The sequence below is a fragment of the Terrapene carolina genome, unplaced genomic scaffold, assembly GCF_002925995.2.
Source record: "Terrapene carolina triunguis isolate 2854851 unplaced genomic scaffold, T_m_triunguis-2.0 Scaffold629, whole genome shotgun sequence".
In the NCBI taxonomy this organism is placed as follows: domain Eukaryota; kingdom Metazoa; phylum Chordata; order Testudines; family Emydidae; genus Terrapene; species Terrapene triunguis.
Genome location: NW_020664980.1, coordinates 15619878 through 15628657, shown reverse-complemented (window position 1 = coordinate 15628657; position 8780 = coordinate 15619878). Strand labels below are relative to the sequence as shown.

Genomic DNA, 8780 nt, shown 5'->3' with positions numbered 1-8780 from the left:
GGGGGACTGTGTGTATGTGTCGGCTCTGTGACTTTGTGGCGGGGGAGGGCAGTTACAGATCTTATGCAGCGGTCCTTATCCTGGCTCACAGATCCACGCAGCAGGGGATCTGTAACCCTACCCCCCCCTGCCAGAAAGTCACATAGCCGACACATACACACAGTCCCCCCCAGGAGTGCTGGCAGGCTCCATTGAAATAACCAGTCCACCAGTGCGGAGCCTGTCATTCCGGGAGTTTAGAAGTATCATTTGCATCAGAACACTGAACCCGCCCCCCGCCACAGTCTGCGTCCCCGGTTTAAAATATTCCCGCGAAAACAGCAATACAGACAACGGTGTTCATTAAAAAATCGAAATGATTTTATTTTTTGGGAAGGGGAAGGGGGTGAAGGTTGTATGTAACTGGAGAGGATAGTCAAAATGAACTGGGTAAAGAAACGGGGGCAGGTTCAGCTTTTCTGTCCACAAACTGAAAAGTCACTGGTTGCCCTGCTCACTCAGGAACCTAGCTTTCAAAGCCTCCCGGATGCACAGGGCGTCCCGCTGGGATCTTCTAATGGCCCGGCTGTCTGGCTGGACGTAATCAGCAGCCAGGCTATTTGCCTCTAGCTCCCACCCCGCCATAAAGGTCTCCCCCTTGCTCTCACACAGGTTGTGGAGCACACAGCAAGCTGCAATAACGATGGGGATATTGGTTTCGCTGAGATCACAGCGAGTGAGTAAGCTTCTCCATCTCCCTTTGAGACGGCCAAAAGCACACTCCACCACCATTCTGCACTTGCTCAGACGGTAGTTGAACAGTTCTTTTTCTGTGTCCAGGGCGCCAGTATAGGGCTTCATGAGCCAGGGCATTAGCGGGTAGGCTGGGTCCCCGAGGATGACTGTAGGCATCTCCACATCCCCAAGAGTTATTTTGTGGTCTGGGAAGTAAATACCTTCCTGCAGCCGTCTAAACAGACCAGAGTTCCTGAACACGCGAGCGTCATGAACCTTGCCCGGCCATCCGACGTAGATGTTTGTAAACCGTCCCCGATGGTCCACCAGTGCTTGCAGCACCATTGAAAAGTAGCCCTTTCTATTGATGTACTGGCTGGCCTGGTGGTCCGGTCCCAGGATAGGGATGTGAGTCCCATCTATAGCCCCACCGCAGTTTGGGAATCCCATCGCGGCAAAGCCATCTATGATGACCTGCGCGTTTCCCAGGGTCACTACCTTTGGGAGCAGTACCTTGACGATTGCCTTGGCTACTTGCATGACAATAACCCCCACGGTAGATTTGCCCACACCAAAGTGGTTCGCGACTGACCGGTAGCTGTCCGGCGTTGCAAGCTTCCAGAGGGCTATGGCCACTCGCTTCTGGACAGTCAGGGCTGCTCGCATGCGGGTGTCCTTGCGCTTCAGGGCAGGGGACAGCAACTCACAAAGTTCGAGGAAAGTCCCCTTCCGCATGCGAAAGTTTCGCAGCCACTGGGATTCATCCCAGACCTGAAGCACTATACGGTCCCACCAGTCCGTGCTTGTTTCCCGGGCCCAGAATCGCCGTTCAACAAAATCCACATGCCCCATTGCCAACGTCATGTCCTGGGCGCTGGGGCTCGTGGTTTCTGACAGCTCTGTGCCACTCTCCGACTTCAGGCTCTCACGGCGGTGCCGTAGCCTCCTCGCCCGATTTCTCTGCATCTGCCTCAGGGAAAGGTGTATGATAAGCTGCGAGGTGTTGAGAACGGCCACAAGTGCAGCGATGGTCGCAGCGTGATCCATGATCGCAGTGCTGTGGCGTCCGCGCTGTCACTGACCAGAAAAGTGCGCGAACTGATTTCCCGCCGGCGCTTTCATGGAGGGAGGGAGGGCGTTAGTGACGGACGGATGACGACAAATTTTTTTTACCCAGAAGGCATTGGCGGCTCGACCCAGAATTCCGATGGGCAGCGGGGACTGCGGGAACTGTGGGATAGCTGCCCACAGTGCACCGCTTCCAATATCGACGCTCGCCCCGTTAGTGTGGACTCACAAAGTCGAATTACTGTCCTTAGTGTGTCCTTAGTGTGGACACACACGTTCGACTTTGCAATATCGATTCCACATATTCGATTTAAGTAAAATCGAATTACCCTCGTAGTGTAGACATACCCTCAGCCTCAAGGGAAAACTGCAATTTGCAATTACATGCTTATTGTCGCTGTCTGCTCACCCACTGTATAACCCAATCGTCTGGCGAGGTGACTGCAGCCTTTTTAAAATGATTTTGCAGAAAGAGGGGTGAGCACGAGAATGAGCTCAGGCTAGAACTGGCCAAACCGGACCTGGCTTTGGAAATGGGTTAGAATGTCTATAGCTTTCATCTCCGCCTCCACCCACACAGTCAAATGCACGGCAATCGAGCATGAAAGCAAACCGGCCCGGCGAAGTGCGTGACACTGAGATCGGATCACGTTCACCAGGGTGAGGGGGGTATGCCCCGCTCCTGGAGATCTAGCAGGACTGACCTTTCCCAAGCGAGTGGAGACTTGTGAGGTGCAATATGGGTGACTCCCAGGTGTACATGCTCAGCGCAGCAACTTTGGGCCTTTCCTGTTTGATCACCAAGAGCGGTTTCCATTCTCTGTGGATACAATATGCGGCTGTATGGGAGGTGTGAGAAAGGGAGGACTCTGACTGGCTCAGTCTGCTCGCTGCACCCACTTCCCAGGTGACTGATATGACAGTAACTCACTCCGAGTGACGCTGTAATGCTGTACCCCTTGGGGACCTCCAAACAACTAGTCTCACCCTTCACACTCAGAAACTCATTGATTTTAAGGCCAGAGGGGACTGTTGTGATCACCTAGTCTGACATCCTGCATAACACAGACTAGAGAACCTCCCCCGAGTGCTAATTCCTGCATTAAGTCCATGCCTTCTGGCTGGGCTGGAGCAGATCTTTTCGAAGGCCATCCAGACGTGATTTAAAGACTTTCAGTGATGGAGAATCTGCCACAGCCCTAGGTGAGTTGTTCCACTAGTTAATTTACCCTCATTGTTGAAACAGGAATGGTCTCATTAAGGCTGTATGCAGAGGGTTTCCATTAACCCAGGAAAAGAACCATTCTGGAAGGTGTTAAAACATTCAGGGCTCATCCTTAACCTGCAGGTTAAAGGAAAGCAGAAAGGTGAGTGTTGGGGACCCAGGAACAGTCGTTTTAATGCTGCAAAGCTCAGATCAATACTGAAAATCACATAGTATTGTAACTTCTCTCTCTAACCCTATCCTGGTCTGGGGATGTCTCTTTTCTAGGTGTTCTGAATCGACGTGCGAGAGCCAGGTAGCTGCTGCAGAATGTCTTCCATCTTAAAGAGTGAGTGGCTTTGCATCCGGGCAGGGAAACCACAGCAGAATTGAGTCGTGAGCACGATGTGGGATAAAGGGGTGTTGTGGAAGCGAACTCTCTCTCTCCATCCTACCTGCTTCGGGCCCAGAGTCCCATCAGTCCTCACACTCACACGGTGCTAGACACTTGTCCCATTGCTAACTGCACGTAACCCTATGCTGTAGTCACCGAAGGGAGCAGCTAGGTGGCTATCTAAACTCTCATTTGGGAAGACCCACTGCCAGTTCCTTTTTTCATCCTCCACAAGCTCTTCCCTTGTCCTTCTTCCGGAAATATCCCACTCTCCTCCCTGTTGCCCAGGCTTGGAACATTTCACATACATCTCTACTCTCATGTTGGCCTCCCACTCCCTCTGGTCTTCCCAACTCTCTTGCCACAGAGGGCGAGCAGAACGTCTTGCTCCTCTGAGGGCTTGCGCACTGCACAGGGGATCGTGTTCTGGTGCAAATGGAGGTGTTGTGGAAGGAGGCTCAAGTGCTAGGCACTGGCCTCTGCAGTGAATGGCTTCAAGACTCAGTTCTCTGCCTCCCTTCTCCCTCCTTTGTGAATACGCTAGGAGGGTGTTGCACAGAGAAGGGGCATGTGTGAGGTTGTTGGGATGGTGGGGGGCAGGGCTTACTTCATGCTTCCCGGTTTCAGACAGCCACCGCAGGGGTCAGGAAGGGATTTTTTTTAACCCCTTAGTGTATTCTGGAAGAGTGTTTTTTTTTTTTTTTTTTTTTTTTATTCTTCTTCTGAAGCAGCAGGGCCGGGCATGGCTGGAGATGGGACATTGGTGGGGTGGGCGAAGGCTCTAAGGTGGTCCCAGGCATTGTGTCTCTCAGGAGCTTGGCTGGCTGGTTCTTGCTCACATGCCCAGGGTCTAACTGATTGCCATGTGTGGGGTCAGGAAGGAATTTCCCCCCAGGTCAGATTGTCAGTGACCTTGGAGGGTTTTCACCTTCCTCTGCAGCATGCGGGTACGGGTCACTTGCCAGGGTTATCTGGGTTTATCTCACTTAATCATTTCCTTGCCATTGCAGGGGCCTTGAGCACTGGTGGGCCTCAGTCCCTCCTGTTCTCTGCCTGTGGCATGCCACAGCCTCGTCTCCGGCTGGCTGCCATTCTATGGCCTCATTCCGGTTGTTGGGTTTAGTGGGAGGGTGCTGGGTCATGTTGGTGGCCTGTGCTGTACTTATCAACTCAATGATGTTCTTAAACACAATCCCGCCTCATGGTAATGAGGCCCATGTCCCCTCTTGGCCTTTACTGGGCTGGAGTCACGTGGAAGCCAGGCACCCTGCTGTCAGTGGTGCAGGATTGGGGGTCCCTAGCGCGCCTCATCCTTTCATCCCTTTCTACCTTGTGCTTCGATGTGTAACACCTGGCACGCAGGCTGAGCTCCCTCTAGAGCCGGTGGGGAGTGCCAACTGATCTGTCCACTCATTCTCCTCCTCAGTGTTCGGAAGAGAAGACAAGAAGGATCAGGGCAAAGAGAAGGAGAAAGACAAGAAGGAAGAGAAGGAGAAAGACAAGAAGGAAGAGAAGGAGAAAGACAAGAAAGACGGAGACAAGAAAGACAAGAAAAAGAAGAAGAAAGAAAAAAAGGTGAGGAACTAGTGGAGAATTCCCACGTTCCGTGTGTTGTCTGCGCATTTTGGATTCCCCATCGCTGCGGTGTGACTAAAGCTGCCATTTCAGTACCTCAGAGCCATTAAGGAATAACAAATTCCAACCTCTTTGACTCAATTTCGGAAAATGTTCCTCCCCCAGCGTCCCCTCCAGTGCAAGCTGCGAGTGCCATTGTGGGTTGGGTTCGTGCGTGACGAAGGTTCCGCCAGCCCAGCGCTCAGGCTGCTTGCACGTCCCTGGTGCTCATTGGGCAATCGGATGCTGTGATAGTCCCGGGTGCAATTCTATGAGCAGACTTTGGGCCTTAGGTGCTCTGAATCTCTGTGCGTGTTTGATTTCCCATCTCCTAGGATGGTGGCACTGTGTGTGTTACAGCTAGTACTGAGCATGAAAACCATTGCTCGGGGAGGGGAGAGTCAGACAGGCTGTCTGATCATTGCCCCATCTCCTCCTTGCCGAGGCGCTCACCGGGAACAGAGGAAGTGAGAGTTAACATTGTTGTAAAAGCAACAAAACAAAATGCAAGTGATCTCTCTTCCTCCACCCAATCTGCCAGCAGGAGATGAGCCAGGATGCCTCCGGAGAGACATTGACCCTGGCTGGGAAGCTTTGTTCCCAGTGCAGTGGTGCTATCACCATTGTAGTCATGAACCCTTTCTTCTGTGCCCCTTAGGGAGAGGGAGATGAATCTGACAGCAGCAGCAGCTCCGACAGTGATTCTGAAGAGGTAAGCAGGAACTGATCAATGCCTAGCTGATCTACTGGGCGGGGTTGTTTTTCCTTTGCTTTAGATTAGAACATCCTTGTCCAGCCTGGGTCTGGTCACTGCGGTGGCAGTGTAAATTCTTTCCTTTCCTCCTCACTCCTTCTGAGAGACCAGCCTCTGCTGGCCGTGCCAGTCTGGGGAAGGAGTAACAAAATCACATGGGTGCACCGCAAGGAAGCCCTGCTGCTACCATGTTAGTGCTACAGCCGGAGTTTGCAGGTGGTTCTGGGGACTTTTCTTCTTCCCTTTCCTGGAGGTGGGGTGTGCATGGGGTGGCCACTAAAGGGCATGAGAAGAGTTCAGAGCGGGGTGACTTTGAAAATACCCCCATGGGTAAGTCAGATCTGCTACAGGAGCTGCTGAGAACCAGCTCCAAGCGCAAGCCCCATTCTGCCTCTGGTACCCAGTGTGAATGCTCACAACACATCCGCAATCTTGGAATCTTGTGAGCCGCTGGAAAAGAGGCTCCGCCCCTGAGGTTTTCTGACTGGCTGCCAGATCGGAGATCCACTTCCCCCACAATGCACCAGACACTCTTCGGAATTGTGTGATGTTTTTGCTCTTAGAAGCCCTGGGGAATGGCATCCCCAAAAGCCTCCTGTTATAAAGGATGCCTGAATGACAGCTAGCCATGCCATGTAAACAGCTATCCACTGGTCTCAGAAGCCCATCCAACCTCCCAGGAAACCTTGTGGTCTGGGTAACGTAGCCATCAAAAGATGATGTGCCACAATCATTCTTCCCGTCATAACTCCAGTGGGCTCAGTTCTGCCATTGGACTCATCCATGCCACTCCCATCGAAGTTGTGTGTCCGTGGAAGTCGTGTGTCTGTATCAGGGTAAAATTTGACTAGTGGGTGATGCAAGCCCATTGGTTCTAGCCGAGGATGACTGTAGTTCGGTGTTTATCCATGCAGATCCCGTGAGAGTGAGCAGGAGAGAGGGACGAGGAAATACACATCAGCTGCCTAGGCCCTGACACACCCTCTTGTTTCTCTTTAACTTATCCCCTAGGGTCACCATGGCGACAAGAAGAAAAAAGAGAAGGATAAAGAATAACTTCTGAGGAGCCAATGGAGGCCACATTTGTGTTTCCTGCCTTCGCCCAGGTGCTGGGTAGTGTGAAGGAGAAGAGGATCAATCGGGAAAAAATGCACCTGGTGCTGAGGATGTTTCATCCAAATAAAGTTGTTTTAGTACTAAAAAGACAGACTCTGTTTATTGACCACAGTCAAGCTTCCCCCCCCCCCCTCCCCACCACCATCTGCACGGAGCTGTCACTTCCCTCCTTTTACTAATAATTAGCTTGTAACATTTTCAAAGCTCTGTACTAATAGTGGAGCAAATTTAATGCGGGCCATTGGAATGAGCACTGGACTGGGAGCCGGGTGATCTGTGTTCTGGCTCTGACTTACTGTGTGACCTTGGTCATGTCACCTCACATCCCTATGCCTCTGGTTCCCCTCCCACCCTTTGTCTGCTTGTTAGCTCTTCAGGGCTGGGATTGTCTATTGCTATGTGCACGTACAGCACCTAGCACAATGGGGCCCTGATCTCAGCCAGGGCCTCTACCATAATACAAATAATAATGGCGTAAGCTCCATCAGAGCCAAGGGAGGTATCACCAATTACACCAAGACTGAATTTAGCCCATGGATTTCTGCAGCGCAGACCTTCCCTGGGTTCCTATGCAGATGGAGTGACTGTGCACTGTCCCTGAAAGGTTATGGGACGGGTGAATATTGTTATCCCCAATTTATATAGCTGGGTGCTTGCCAGAGACCGTGGAAGGATCCAGGGATTCACCCAAGCGATCCTGCTGCTCAGTGCTGTGCTTAGACCACTGGATTAGGCTGCCTTTGATTTTTGCATGTGTTCTCTTTCCCCCTGTTCAGTTACTGGTTCCTCCTCCTTCCGGCACTCACACGGCTCCTAAGGAAACACTCAGCCTGAGCAGCTCCTTTGGAAATCCAGACATCATGGTCTGTGATGGATCTGTCAGTCAGAGATTCATAGATTCATAGATTCTAGGACTGGAAGGGACCTCGAGAGGTCATCGAGTCCAGTCCCCTGCCCGCATGGCAGGACCAAATACTGTCTAGACCATCCCTGATAGACATTTATCTAACCTACTCTTAAATATCTCCAGAGATGGAGATTCCACAACCTCCCTAGGCAATTTATTCCAGTGTTTAACCACCCTGACAGTTAGGAACTTTTTCCTAATGTCCAACCTAGACCTCCCTTGCTACAGTTTAAGCCCATTGCTTCTTGTTCTATCCTTAGAGGCTAAGGTGAACAAGTTTTCTCCCTCCTCCTTATGACACCCTTTTAGATACCTGAAAACTGCTATCATGTCCCCTCTCAGTCTTCTCTTTTCCAAACTAAACAAACCCAATTCTTTCAGCCTTCCTTCATAGGTCATGTTCTCAAGACCTTTAATCATTCTTGTTGCTCTTCTCTGGACCCTTTCCAATTTCTCCACATCTTTCTTGAAATGCGGTGCCCAGAACTGGACACAATACTCCAGCTGAGGCCTAACCAGAGCAGAGTAGAGCGGAAGAATGACTTCTCGTGTCTTGCTCACAACACACCTGTTAATACATCCCAGAATCATGTTTGCTTTTTTTGCAACAGCATCACACTGTTGACTCATATTTAGCTTGTGGTCCACTATAACCCCTAGATCCCTTTCTGCCGTACTCCTTCCTAGACAGTCTCTTCCCATTCTGTATGTGTGATATTTCAAAAGGGCTCAGAACATTCAAGGCTAACAGGCTGTTAAAACCAAATCTGCTTTGAAATTTGCTCTTTTATGTTAAAGTGAAAAACGGGTAAATTGTGAATGTTTTGCTCTTTGAAAACTGAACTATGGGCTCAGCACCGAGGTGATTATCCAGATTATAGGGCAGTCTTCAGCCCAAGGTGACACACACAGCTGACAGCTAACCCGCCCCGCTCCTGACAGCATTTGATATATTTATGGCAATCCAGCCATAGTCATATAACCACCACCCAAGGTGAGGGAGCTGCTA

At 51.0% G+C, this 8780-nt stretch overlaps 1 long non-coding RNA gene across 1 annotated transcript in view; it reads left to right on the top strand.

Annotated features, from left to right (window-relative positions):
• LOC112116602 overlaps positions 1-4861 on the top strand; it is an 11905-nt gene extending 7044 nt beyond the window's left edge. Inside the window, exons 2-3 of the long non-coding RNA XR_002908918.1 lie at positions 3275-3335; positions 4807-4861. This is a non-coding gene — a long non-coding RNA (uncharacterized LOC112116602). The remainder of the gene's footprint in view (positions 1-3274; positions 3336-4806) is intronic.
• Positions 4862-8780: the final 3919 nt, after the last annotated feature.